The sequence below is a fragment of the Hylobates moloch genome, unplaced genomic scaffold, assembly GCF_009828535.3.
Source record: "Hylobates moloch isolate HMO894 unplaced genomic scaffold, HMol_V3 SCAFFOLD_16, whole genome shotgun sequence".
Lineage (NCBI taxonomy): Eukaryota > Metazoa > Chordata > Mammalia > Primates > Hylobatidae > Hylobates > Hylobates moloch.
In genome coordinates, this window is record NW_026652291.1 from 71920899 (window position 1) to 71935906 (window position 15008).

The 15008-nt window shown below is 37.4% G+C and overlaps 1 protein-coding gene and 1 pseudogene across 3 annotated transcripts in view; one reads left to right on the forward strand and one right to left on the reverse strand.

Moving 5' to 3' along the window:
- Nucleotides 1-15008, forward strand: part of PRORP (protein only RNase P catalytic subunit) — a 152242-nt gene that overhangs the window by 23247 nt on the left and 113987 nt on the right. The window lies entirely within an intron of this gene.
- LOC116484617 (septin-7-like) lies at nucleotides 2083-3282 on the reverse strand (annotated as a pseudogene).

Below are 15008 nucleotides of genomic sequence, written 5' to 3' on the forward strand. Positions count from 1 at the left end.
TGAAAGTCCCCTTCTTAAAGCAAATGATACTTTTTAAATGCTGAAAATTGTCATGTCATTTGCACGTTTCTTTTTCCATTTTTGAAATGCACAAGATAAAATTTCTTAATAGAGTAGAACAACTAATTTAGATTCAGAGTCAATTCTATAAAGGTTTCCTACTGTACTGCATTGTTTTTGCTTTGCAAAGAGGTTATTAACATTTTTTTTCTGGGTTAGGGGAGGAGTTTGAAAAATCCTATACAAGTTAATCCATTGTGTGGTAAAAGCTATAGCTGAAGAGGCAATGTGGAATGCTCCAGTGTGCACAACCCCTGCTTTTATCATAGGTGGCAACTGCAGATTAATTCTGGTATGATTAGGCATTCCACAAAGGGAAATTTGAACCAGAGAGCCTATGTCCCCAACAGTGCTAATTGGGAGATGTGGAGTGTGGGGATTTCCACTCTTTGTTAATAAGATCTCTGGCACACTTCCTCTTTGCTTTTGCATTTTCCTTGACTATGAAGCAGCTGCAGAGAAGTAAAATGTGATTTCCTGCATTTAGGAGTGCTGGCTTTTCTTTTAGAGACTTATAATTGGAAGGGTGGAATGCATATGGATTGAGCTACATACAGGGCTAATTTAAACATAGGTGTTTTATTTTTGTTTTTGTTTTTGTAATGAGTTCACTGCATTTGTGCCAGGAGTATTTTTGTTCAGATGTTTTGAATTAGCAGATAACTCAGGTTGTCTCAAAAGCAGGCTTCTCTCTAGGCTGATCACTGCTTTAACAGTGTGATTCTTTGCAAGCTGACTGAAAAACCACTAATGGCAAAAGTGCATTCTGTCATATCAATAAAAATACTGTAGTTCCTTTGCAGATTCATGCAGTATAAATGCTTATCTTTATTATTTAACCTGTAAAATTCTCTAGAATGAGAAAAATAGGCAGAGAATGTTTTTCAAGAAAATATGATAAGGCACAATGTCGCCAGATACAATGTCAGTGGGAAGTGAAAAGAAATTATTTGCAGAGTAGATGCTCAGGAGTCATTAGACTTAGGTGAAAGTTCTTATCATAAATTAATACCTTTTTTTGTAGTCACTGTCAATATTTCTTGCCCTAATAACGGTAGTTCGTTTTTTTCTTTTTTCTTTTCTTTTTTTTTTTTTGAGACGGAATCTTGTTCTGTTGCCCAGGCTGGAGTGCAGTGGTGCCATCTTGGCTCACTGCAAGCTCCGCCTCCTGGGTTCATGCCATTCTCCTGCCTCAGCCTCCCAAGTAGCTGGGACTACAGGCGCCTGCCACCACGCCCAGCTAATTTTTTGTATTTTTAGTAGAGACGGGGTTTCACCATGTTAGCCAGGGTGGTCTCAATCTCCTGACCTCATGATCCTCCCACCTCGGCCTCTCAAAGTGCTGGGATTACAGGCGTGAGCCACCGTACCCGGACATTCATTTTTTTAAAAATATACTTAGGAGCCTATCCTAAACATGGGCCAGACCTTTGGATATTTCTGGATGTGGTTTCTTCCTAAGTCATTCACCATTGTGTTGATGGTACAAGGCTTCTCCACTTGGAATCAGAGAAACGTCAGATGACTATTAGTAAACAAGAACTGATTATTAAGTACCAGATTAGCAGAGCTGGATGATAGATCCAAACCACAGTATTCATTGTTTCTGTAAACTATGCCATCAGTGAAGCTAAACTCGTATTTAAAACCCAGGCGCCCGCTGCCACACCTAGCTAATTTTTGTATTTTTAGTAGAGACAGGGTTTCAGCATGTTGGCCAGGCTGGTCTCAAACTCCTGACCTCAAGTGATCTGCCCACCTTGGCCTCTCAAAGTGCTGAGATTACAGGTGTGAGCCACGGTGCCTGGCCTGTTACTTTCTATTAATAAGTACACAACACCCTAAACAATTCAAGGCATCTTAATCTCCATTAAGAACAACAACAAAATAATTTTTGTCGTGCTGTTAAATCTATCACTATGGATAAAACTGGTGCAAATTGGTCAGATGGATCCAACAAACACTGATGTCCAAGTTGGGATATTCGTAACTATTAATAATACGTAACTATTGGCCAGTAGTTTAAAAGATCTCTTTATTCTTTTTCTTTTTGAAGGTTCTCAAAGAGTTTTGTTCTGAAATATGTTGTTGAGCTTCCCAGTTTGCTTCCTCATCCTCAAACTGATGATGTTTCTTCTCTAATTCTTTGTGTTATGCTTCTTTTTCATTTGCTCATGGCACTGCCATTGGATCTCAACTTCAGAGTCCTTCAGTTTTTGAACTTTTGACCTTCATTTCAAACACCTGCTCCATTTCCAGCTCCATCTTCTTCATTTTAGCTACATGCTCCCTTCTTTCTTCTTCCATTCGTGCCAGAAGGCTCTCAGTAAGCCTTTATTTGTTATCAACTCCATTATAAGTCACAACTGCCAGTTTTCTCCTTTCATAGTGGGCATTTAGTAACATCTTTCAAATCATGCATATGTGTTATCAACATATTTCTTAGAATTGTAAAAACAATGTTCACCATTTTCAACTTTAGCAGCACCCCAAGGATACTGCCTTCCCCTAACCCTTTTGCCATTAAGTTCAATGATACAGTATTACTACTTACCTGAGCAAGAGGTAAATGGTCCTTCATCTTTTTAACAAGCTTGTTGTCTTCTTCATCTGTTTCTGGAAATTTATATATTTTAAGTTCTTAGATTTCTTTCATTATCTGTTTTAAAGTTATTATCTGGTTTAATTCCATGTCCTGAAGGAGCAGTGAAGTATAAACCCGGCACCCTGTTATCAGGCATCTGAAATCTGTTCACTTGTGATTCTGCATTTAGGTAGTCCACAGATTTACTATCAATGTAGTCGATAACGAGCTGCCAGCAATTACTATTATCTAGTGCATCTCCAAATCCTGGGGTATCAACTATTGTGAGCAGCAACTTAACACTACCTTCTTTGTTTAAAACTTTGGATTGTTCCTCCTGTATGGTCTTTTTAGTAATAATTCTATGAGAAAGACTTGGATATTCTGGAGAATGCAAATCTATGAGGAATCGTGAGTCGATTAATGTTGTCTTTCCTGGATTTCCCACCACCGTAAGTGTGAATTCAAACCTTCTCTTCACTGATTCTCTGGATACTTGATTTGGGAGATTGGCAAATCCCACACATTTCCATCATTCCAGTCGTCCAGATTCCAACAGAAGAAATCCGCAGAAGAACCACGGTCCTGCTGTTGACGCTCCTCTCCTAATCAGCAGTGGATCTTGCACTCCAGGTCATTCTTTTCAAAACACTGATGTAATCCTATTACTCCCCTGCCTCAAAACTTTCAGCAGTTTCCCATTCCTGCCCTGAAAGTAATTCCTCCAGTTTGGTCGAAGCCTACTTTTCAGGCCTCATTGCTTGCCGCTCTCCTCTACAGACCCCTGCTTCAGCCAGTGCCAGCTAATTAGTGGCTCTAGACTGCTTTGTGTTTTCTTCCTCTTCTTTTTCCTCTCATCTAAAATATACTCCTACCTCTAAATCCTGTTTTTCCTTCGTGACTATCTCAGTCCCCTTTCTGTCACACAACCTTTTTTGACCTCTGTAGTCTGCATTTATCTTTTCTTCCTTTGAACTTGTAGCATTTATTAACCCTGGCACACATCTAGCTATTGATCCTATACTATGTGTTCTTGTTTTAGTGTTTAGTTTTTCATGTCAGTATCGATTGTTATTTCAACCAGATTAGAAACTGTGAGGGACAGGACACCCTTTTTCCTATTTTCCACAATGCTTGGCATCCAGTAGATGTGTAATAAATACAGTTATTTATATATTAAATAATCCAGTGCTTACATTTATTATGTCATAGCTACCATTTCAGTTAATCTTTACAATAATTTTGAGGGAATGAGTATTTTCTCTCCTTGACAAATGGGAAAACTGAGGCTCAGAAAAGTTCGGTAACTTGCTGAAACCACACAGGTTAAGTGATGAAGTCAGGATTCAGACCCACATCTTTGGACTCAGTAACACTTGCTGTTTAACCATACTGGTAATTCTGCCTCTTTATGAGACTGGTGTATGTTATCTGAGGATGGGAAATTACGTAACACTTAGCTTACTATTATTTACTTAATAATGGCAGGAGAAAAGGTGTACAAACCTGGATTCGTAGTGATTCCTAGCAGGAATAAAGAAACAGATTCAAACTGTGCCAAAGTTCACAGGAAAATAGAATTTCCCTTAATCTCGTTGATTACTGGTGGAATGACTCATCTTCCAGTTGTACGTTGCTCTTGAGTTACTCAGATATTTGTATAAGTTAGACAGCAGAGGGAAAACCGCTGATGAGATGTACAAGACACGTCATTTGAGCTGATGAATGTTCCTGGGATATCCCCAAGATTTCTACCTGAGTATTCTTGCCTGTCCTATTTACTATTTGACTCTTTCACCTTTTGGTTTTCTTTCAGAGTAAAATCACTTCCCATTTCCCTTCTGCTTTCCACTTGGATAACTTTCACAGGCTACTCTGTTACTACTGCCGTGCACAAAGATTTACTGTCTACATATTTAACATTAGTCAGATTTACTGTTGAATTTATGCACTAGAAATTTCAGGAATTTAAATTTTTCCTTTTTCATTCTCTTCTCTGCTTCCAATTTTTTTTTTTTTCGCTAAAAGAGGACAAAAATAGCCCAAACTATTTTCTTTGTTTAAAAAATTAGCCATAGAATTGAGTATAGATGGTAGTAAATTCTGCTTCATTTCTGTGGGGACATTGAAAACTTGATGGCTTCTGCAAATGACTGATAAATTGTTTCTGCTTTATAAGGAAAGGAAATAGCTCATCCAACTCAATGAAGTCATTAGTAAACTAGGAATTAGAAATAAAGATTCTGTATTTTTTTGTTGTCATTAATTTGGTCTTTCTGTCCGCATCTCAGCTTTCTCACAAGTTTGTTTTGAGGATAGATCAGAAGACATATGCACATTGTAAAGCATAGAGTAATCCTTAAGGATGCACTACAGGCAATCCTCAGCCAAGAAACATGATTTATGAACCATGCATACATGCATACTACAAAGGGATGGATCTTACCTCAGTCTAGTGCCCTTTGAAGGCGACAAGCTAAATGGTCTTTTTGGCCCCTGAATCAGAATACCTGGGAACAACTGAAATGTAGACATATTTTTTTTATACATGTGGAAGCAGTTAGGTTATGGGTCCTTTCAGGGATTCATCTACTCTACTGCCATGTGAAGACTGGAGCCCATTTCTCAGTCAGGAACAGGAAGCAGGAAAAGTTACTTTCCTGGTATCCAGTGTTAAAACCCAAAGAGTTATAAATGTTGACAAACTATTGGTAAAACTTGTGGTATTATTATTTACCTAAAGTACATACAGGGGCTTTTATAGTATAGACTTTTTACAGTCAAATCATTTAATTTTATTGAGTCCTTAAAATAGCCCTTCGAAGTATGTGTTAATAGCCCCACTTTATTCCTGAGGAATGTAAGGCCCAGAAAAGTGAAGGGATTTGATCAGTGAAGGGGCTTAAATTTTTTACACATTTCCTTCCAAGGACGAAGGGAAGTTAGGCACTGTGTTGGCACTTTAGAGCAGGTTCTGGGTTAGGTGTGAAGCAGAGGGGATTTCCAGGGTGTGTAAGCATGGACAAACTCCTTGAATGAAAGCAGAATTTTTTCTTTTTTTTAAGTAGTTAACAGCATTTTGGGGTTTGCAGGACTCAGGCTGTGTTACTGCCTTTTTTATTTTTTATTTTTTATTTTTTGGTCTGATTTGTTTCTTTCTAATTTAGGAGCAAGATTTTATAATTAAAAATATATTGCCTTTTGCCCTTTGTTTGAGCTATTCTCCATAAATCTGTCAGAATATGATATGAAAAGGAAGAAGAGTGGGATTAAAAATAATATAGGTGATTCTGTCTAGAAATTTAATTTCTGAACTGTCTTTACCTGAGTTAGATCTATTTCTCCAAAGATCAGACAAGATTTAAGAAATAACTTTAAACTTGTAAGTAAATTCTGTTCTATTTGGAATTTACAGGATAATGTATTAATACTTGGAAATGATACCTAACTGCTAGGGAGCATGCATCTTTAGCTCATGATTCTAGATGATTGAGAATTTTTTAGGGAAACTTTTTCAGTCCTTCATGTAGTTGATAGTGGGCTATCATTTTATATTTCAAGATTAAAAAATAGATTATCTTCTTTCTCCTTCCTCTCTCTCTTCTTCCTCTTCTCTTTTTTCTTCTTTCTAGCTATATGGAATGACCATAATTTAATTATTCATTGAGTCTTCTATTGATGAGTATTTAAGTTGTTTCAAATCTTTCACTATTACAAAAATGTCACAGTGAATCACCTTACACATTTGTAATTTCTCACATATTCCAATATAGATGTAAGATAGATTCCCACAAATGGAATTGCTAGCACAATGGAGACATATTAATTTTGATTGGCCTTCATGGAAATTTTAACAGTATATACTCTGATCAGCAAAATATGAGAATTCTTTCTCCACACCTTTAAGATTCAGTGTGTTATCAAACATTTTGATCTTTGCCTATATGAAGTAAAAATATAAAATTGCAGTATAGGATTAATTTACAATTTTCTTGGAGTGTGGTGGAGCGTATTTTCATAGGTTTAAGAGTCACTTATATTTATTTTCTGCAAACTGCTCCTGTCTTGTCCGTTTTTTGAGTCATTGACTGTTTTCTTATTAATTTTAGGAGCTCTTTATTTGGAAAATCATCTGTGATGTAAATTACAACTTTTGAGGCTTACATTTTTTTCTCTATGTACATTTTAAAATATTTGAATTTATCAGACTTTCCTTTTATGGCTCCTGGGTTTCATATTTAGAAAGATTTTTTCTGTTGCAAGGTTATTGAAAAGCCAACAAACACAAAAAACTTCCTTTTGCTCCCTACACTTTTGTTGTTTTTCTCTAAATTTTTCATCCATTTGGAATTTTTTCTGATGTGAGGTATAGTTCCAACTTAATTTCCTCCCCAGCTAATTAGCCAATTGTGTCAACATCATTTGTTTAACAATCCATATTTTACCCCACTAGGGATAAAGTGAGATGTTACTTTTAGCATATACCAAATTTTTCATATAAATATTTAGGTCTCTTTTTGGACTTTCTGTTCTGATTCACTAATCTGCATACCTAACAGTATGACACTATTTTGATTATTGTAGTTTTATGATATATATAATATCTATTAGAGCTAATTTTTATAACTTGGGTTCTGGCACTTTCTTTAATAAGCTTTCCAGAGGTAAATATTATAGGACTCTGATAAAATGTATTAGTAATGTTCCCTGGGGCAAAATCATGTTTTATATATGTGATAGAGTCCTATTACCAGTGCCTTTTAAGCGTTTTTTAACACAACACAGATACAATGTACATTTTATGTAATAACACTTTTATAAATGAAAAACATTTTTGCATAAAAAAATTATGTACTCTTGCTATATTTGTTGCACTCTATTTTAGTTCTGTTTATTTCTCCCTGAAATACTGGTTGCAACTGTATTAAATTGATCTCATGACCTAGTAAGGTGTTGTGACCTGCAGTTAAAAAAACACCTTATTATTTGATGTTTTAATCATAGCCATTCTAACTGGTTTGAGATGGCATCTCAGTGTGCTTTTAATTTGCATTTCTCTGATGATTAGTGATATTGAGCATTTTTTCATATGTTTATTAGCCACTTGTATGCCTTCTTTTGAGAAGTGTCTGTTCATGTCTTTTGCCTGTTTTTTAATGGGGTTATTTGTTTTTTGCTTGTTGAATTAAGTTCCTTATAGATTCTGGATATTAGACCATTGTTGGATGCAGTTTGTAAATATTTTCTCCTATTCCGTAAGTTGTCTGTTTACTTTAATAGTTTCTTTTGCTGTACAGAGGCTCTTTAGTTTAATTAGTTAATTAATTAGGTCCCACTTGTCAATTTTTGTTTTTGTTGCAATTGCTCTTGGGGACTTAACCAAAAATTCTTTGCCAAGGCTGATGTCAAGAAGGGTATTTCCTAGGTTTTCTTCTAGGATTTTTATAGTTTGAGGGTTTACATTTAAATCTTTAATCCATCTTGAGTTAATTTTGATATGTGGTAAAAGGTAAGGGTCCAGTTTCATTCTGCTACGTATAACTAGCCAATTATCTGAGCACCATTTATTGAATAGGAATTCCTTTCCCCATTGCTTGTTTTTGTTGGCCTTGTCGAAAATCAGGTGTATGTGAGTGTGCAGCTTTATTTCTGAGTTTTCCATTCTGTTCCATTGGTCTATATGTCTGTTTTTGTACTAGTATGAGGCTGCAGAGAAAAGGGAATGCTTATACACTGTTGATGGGATGTAAATTAGTTCAGCCACTGTGGAAAGCAGCTTGGAGATTTCTCAAATAACTTAAAACAGAGCAACCATTTAACTTAGGAATCCACTGCTGGGTGTATACCCAAAGGGAAATGGATCATTATACCAAAAAGACACATCCACTCATATGTGCATTGCTGCGCTACTCACAATAGCAAAGACGTGGAATCAACCTAGTGCCAATCAGTGGTGGACTGGATAAAGAAAATGTGGTACTATACACCATGGAATGCTATGCAACCATAAAAAAGAACAAAGTCATGTCCTTTGCAGCAACATGGATGGACGCCATAATCCTAAGCAAATTAATTCAGTAAGAGAAAAGCAGATACTGCAAGTTCTTACTTATAAATGGGAGCTAAACATTGAGCATACATGGACATAAACATGGGAACAACAGACACTGCAGACTGCTAGAGGGGGTGGGGTATGGGTTGAAAAGCTACCTACTGGGTACTGTGTTCACTACCTAGGTACAGTATACCCATGTAACGAACCTCCACATGGATCCCCTGTATCTGAAATAAAAGTTGAAATACTAAAATAAATAAAAATAAGGAAAAAAGAAAAATCCTTCATTAGACATATCCAGGTGAAATTCCATTAGTCCTTATTAGTCTCTTTTGGGGAGGGAGTAGGGGAGTGGGAGTGATGTATCTCCTTAAATAAAATAGGGAGACCACATCAAAGAAAGTAGGATTTCCCAGCCAAAAAACTCATGAAGGACGTTTGCAAATTTTCTCTCCCATTGTTTGCAGGTACCTGGCAGGGAAGGGCAGCAGTCTTGATTGGCACACCTTGCTTAAGAATACAGGCCACACTATTAAAATGTACTGTATAGGAAGAAGGAAATACTATTACAGTGCATGTGCCAAGAGGTTTAGGCCCCATGTGTAAACTACCCCATGATCCTTAAACATAGTTGTTTTGATGTCTTCTGGCTTTTGGGATTTCTAGCTTGAATTTCTTAGTTTTGAGATGGGGTCTTACTATGTTGCCCAGGGTGACCTGGAACTCCTGGGCTCCAGCAATCTTCCTGCCTCAGCCTCCTGAGTAGCTGGGGTCCAGCTTGATTTTTGTTGCTCTGAGGGATAGTACAAGAGAATGAACTTCTGGGTTTTGAACCCCAAGTTCACCATTTACTAGTTAAGTGATTGGCTTGACTTCTCTATGCTTTATTCTCCTAATCTGTTAAGTGGGAAAAATGATAATATCTACCTCATACCATTGTTACAGCAATAAGAAAGTTAGTATATGTAGGCCGGGCGTGGTGGCTCACGCCTGTAATCCCAGCACTTTGGGAGGCCGAGGCGGGCGGATCACAAGGTCAGGAGATCGAGACCATCCTGGCTAACACAGTGAAACCCCGTCTCTACTAAAAAATAACAAAAAATTAGCCGGGCGTGGTGGCGGGCGCCTGTAGTCCCAGCTACGCGGGAGGCTGAGGCAGGAGAATGGCGTGAATCCAGGAGGCGGAGCTTGCAGTGAGCCGAGATTGCGCCACTGCATTCCAGCCTGGGCGACAGAGCGAGACTCCGTCTCAAAAAAGAAAGTTAGTATATGTAAAGCACTTAGAATTTTTGTTTCTTGATGGCATTGTGATCTACATGGCACATGGAAAGCACTATGTAAGTTTATGGTATTATTTATTTGACTTGGAAGTGTGTAGGATTTTTTTCTTTAACCTCACAATTAAACATTTTGTGAGGAGATGATTAGGTGATTTTTTTCATTGTTTTCCGGAATCTCATGTCATGTGTCCTTTAAACGTAAGGTTTTTTTTGGAGACAGAGTCTTGCTCTGTTGCCCAGGCTGGAGTGCAGTGGCATGATCTTGGTTCACTGCAACCTCCGCCTCCTGGGTTCAAGCAATTCTCCTGCCTCAGCCTCCTGAATAGTTGGGATTACAGGCACCTGCCACTACGCCCAGCTAATTTTTGTATTTTTTGTAGAGACAAGGTTTCACCCTGTTGGCCAGGATGGTCTTGAACTCCTGGCCTCAATGGATCCACCCACCTCACCCTCCCAAAGTGCTGGGATTACAGGCATGAGCCAGTGTACCCAGCCAAAAAGTAGGTATTTTTCAATCTTGGGGAAGTTTTATTTAAAAAAAAAAAAAAAAGATTCTTCTCCTTTTTGTTTTGATTTATTCCTTGAGAACACCCTTCTGAGGCTTAAAAGTTGGATCTCTGTTCTCTGTCCCTCATATCTATAATGTTCTTTCTCTTAACATTCTTTTTCTAGTTCTAATCTTTACTGCTTTCAAAGCATATTTAAATTTTGCTGTTGCATTTTTTTTCATTTCTATTTTATTTTTGGATCTCTTTGCATCTCTTGCTGTTCTCTCCTTAAAGCTTATTGCTCTTTCTTCACAGATGCAACCGAATTTGTCCTCTTCTTTGAGGGATCCAGGCAGAGGTCTTCTAAATTGTATTTGAGTTTCAGAACATGCTTTTATCTGAATTTTTTTTTTTTTTTTTTTTTGAGATGGAGTCTCGCTCTGTCGCCAGGCTGGAGTGCAGTGGTGCAATCTCGGCTCACTGCAACCTCTGCCTCCTAGATTCAAGCGATTCTCCTGCCTCAGCCTCCCGAGTAGCTGGGACTACAGGCGCGTGCCACCACGCCCAGCTAATTTTTTTGGTATTTTTAGTAGAGACAGGGTTTCACCATGTTGAGCAGGATGGTCTTGATCTCTTGACCTTGTGATCTGCCCACCTCGGCCTCCCAAAGTGCTGGGATTACAGGTGTGAGCCATTGTGCCCGGCCTATCTGAATCTTTAAGGCAAAGCTCCTAACGTATCTTTCATTGGCCTGTGATGGACTTTTTCACCCTGTTGAATTATCCTTGAGAAAAAAGATCCATTAATGCTCAGCATATGCCATTAGGTAGATGGGCAGAGTATACTTGCCCCTTCATTGTCCCTTCGGATGCTGGCAGTTTCCACCTTTTGGATCTAGACTCATCAGGATATTAATCCAGTTTATCTGGTAAGCTGCATGAAGATGGGGCATTTTTCCACTCTGGCTTATCAAGTCAGATGCCGTTTATAATTCTTCTCTGAAGAATAACAGCTTATGAAAGATTATTCCTTGGTGTCATGTACTTGTCTTGTCTTGCATTCAGTCCTGTTACCTGCTTATACCACTTCTCTTTAGATGATAAAGTGTCCAAAGATGTTGTATTCACCTAACTGTCCTGCCTTGAAGGTTAATTATTTTATTAGGATAGAAGAAAACAGCTAATGGACCACCTGGATTGAGTGGTAAAGTAAACTTGCTTGAGAGATGTTTGACATGTGGTAAGGAGACCATCACTGTTTTTTCTGTTTAATGCAGCCCTTTTTCCTAAAATTGAGTTAAAGTATTTTTTCTGCTTTACTTTGAGTCACTTCTACTCTTTTTTGTCTCCAAAGCTGGAGAAATGCACTAAGATAGTTGGTCTCAATAAATTACCATTGATTACCATTGGTCATTTGGTTAGGAGAACTCTCCCAAACTTCTCTTCTCTTTAGTTTACAGTACTGTTGCCAGTTTAAAATTTCTGTAGCCTCCATGTTAGCTGTTAGGTTACAATGATACTTTTTAGCCATGTGGCTTCATTTTCCCCTAGCTACATTAAGGCAGTCATGTTAATGTTCTTATTTAGGATCTATTTGGCTTCCATGGTTTAAAGAATGCACAGGAAGTACTTAGATACAGAGATGGATTTTTTATTGTTGTTCCCATGTTAAGAGCACTGCTTCCAACCAAAAGAGCTGGTATTCCCCTGTTTTTCCACATCTACTGTGACTAAAGCCAGTTGCTTTAATACCGAATTCACAGACACCTTTCTCACTTAATGTCCTACTCTAGCAAATAAGAAGAAATAAGTGGAAAACAATAATGCATACTCAAAACTTTACATAAAAAGCAGTGATCGTCACATGTTAACTATATCCACGTGCTGCAGATACCAGATAATATTTTCTTTTTTTTTTTTTTTGAGACGGAGTCTCACTCTGTGGCCCAGGCTGGAGTGCAGTGGCGCAATCTCGGCTCACTGCAAGCTCCGTCTCCCGGGTTCAAGCAATTCTCCTGCCTGAGCCTCTCCGAGTAGCTGGGACTACAGGCGCCCGCCACCACGCCCGGCTAATTTTTTTTGTATTTTTAGTAGAGACGGGGTTTCACCTTGGTCTCGATCTCCTGACCTCGTGATCCGCCCGCCTCGGCCTCCCAAAGTGCTGGGATTACAAGCGTGAGCCACCGCGCCCGGCCTCCAGATAATATTTTCTAAGGATTCGAAGAAAGGGAGTATTAAAGCAACTGGCTTTAACACATTTTTCCCCCATTCATTCATTATTTAATAGACACTTGAATTGTTTTCAGTTTTTGGCAATTAGGAATAAAGCCACTGTTAACATTCACATGTAAGTCTTTGTGTGGGTGTGTATTTTCATATTTCTTCTGTGAATACTCATAAGTGGGACTGCTCAGTTATATGATAAATACATGCTTAACTTTGTAAGAAACTGCTGAATTATTTTCCAAAGTGGTTGTACTATCCTGCATTCCCACCAGCAATGTTTGGAAATTCCAGTTGCTCCACATACTTGTTATCGGTCAGTCTTTTTAATTTCGGCCATTCTAGGGGGCGTATAATGATATCTTGCTATGGTTTTAAATTTGCATTTTCCTAAAGAGTAATGATGTTAAGTATTTTATAATAGTTATTGGACCAAAGGGAGTTCTTCATCTTTGTAACATTGATATAATAAGATTATCTAATCATGAGTTGATACTCAGGTTTTGTCACTTGTCCCAATAATGTCCATAACAAGCTTTTCCTTCCTCTAGATCCAAACTATGACCACACATTGGGTTTAGTTGTCGCATTTCTTTGGTTTCTTTTAATCTCAGTTTTCTTTGTCTTTCTTAGACCTCAACTTAAAAAAAAATAATAAAAAAGCATAGGCCTATTATTTTGTAACATGTCTCTCAATTTGGGTTTATCTGATATTTCCTTATGATAAGATTCATGTTGGTATTTTTGGCAAGAATGTTACAAAAATTATCTTGTAACCTTTTCAAGGGCATTGTATCAAGGGCCCCCGTATGTGACTATTAGTGATGACTTTGCCCAAGAAATTTATGCCTATTCTGATGTTGCTAAGAATTTTCCTGTTTTCTTCTAGAATTTTCATAGTTTTGGCTTTTAGTTTATTAACTATTTAGAAATATTTTGTGTGTGTGATGTGTAATAGAGATTGAAGTTCATTCATTTTTTTTTCAACTTTTTGCCTTATTAGCTTTTCCTATTTCTTTGATTTCTGCTTATTATTATTCTACTTTCTTTGAAATTTAATTTGCTCTTCTTTTTCTACCTTTTTAAGTTGAAAACTTAGGTCAATGTTTTATGACCTTTCTATTTTTTTAATATAAGTATTTAAAGCTATGTATTTCTTGCTAAGTAGTAGTATACTGCATCCCATGAATTTTGATATGTAATTTTTATTATCACTTAGTTCAAAATATTTCCTAATTCCCTTTGTAATTTTTTTTTGACCCTTGGGTTATTGAGAAGTGTATTTAGGAATACTTGGGGCTTTTATAGATATTTTACTGCTAGTGGTTTTTTGTTTAAGTGTGTGTGTGTGTGTGTGTGTGTGTGTGTGTGTGTGTGTGTATGTGTGTATCAGCAACTATACTCTTTAAGATCCCAGCATTTTGAAATGTATTGAAACTTATTTTATGGTTAGTCTATTCTCACACTGCTATAAAGAACTGCCTGAGCCTGGATAAATTTACAAAGAAAAGAGGTTTAATTGACTCAAGGTTCTGCATGGCTGGGGAGGCCTTAGGAAACTTACAATGATGGCGGAAGGGGAAGCAGTCATGTCTTACACGGCAGCAGGCAAGAGAGTATGTGAGAGCACAGGAAAAACTACTGTTTATAAAACCTTCAGATCTCGTGAGAATTCACTCACTATCACGAGAACAGCATGGAAGAAACCACCCCCATAATCTAATCACTTTTTACCAGGTCTTCCCTTCGACACCTGGGGATTACAATTGAAGGTGAGATTTGGATGGGGACACAAAGCCAAACCATATCAGTGGCCTAGCTTGTGGTCTGTCTTGGTAGATGTTCCTTGTGCACTTGAAAAGGAATACGTAGTCTGCTATTGTGGGGCATAGTGTCCTACAGATATAGATTTGTCTTCTAAGTCCTTACTGATTTTTATCTACTTGTTCAATCAATTATGCAGAGAAGAGTGTTGAAATCTCCATCTGTAATTGTAGATTTACCTATTCCTCCTTTGTTCTGTCAGCTTTTCCTTTATCCACATCTTGAAGCTCTATTCTTATTTATGATATGACTTTGATGTATTGATCCTGTCATCATTATGAAACGTCCCTTCTTTTTGTAGTATTCCTTTTCTTCAAGTCTGTTTTGTCTAACATTAGTGTCACCATTCCAAATTTCTTAAGCTTATTGATGCATGATACATATTTTTCCCTACTTTTCACTTTCCACTTATTCTGTATTAAAGATAAGTATATCTATTATAGATAGCATTTTTTATAAGGTTGGATTTAAACATTTTATTTTGCTATTTGTCTT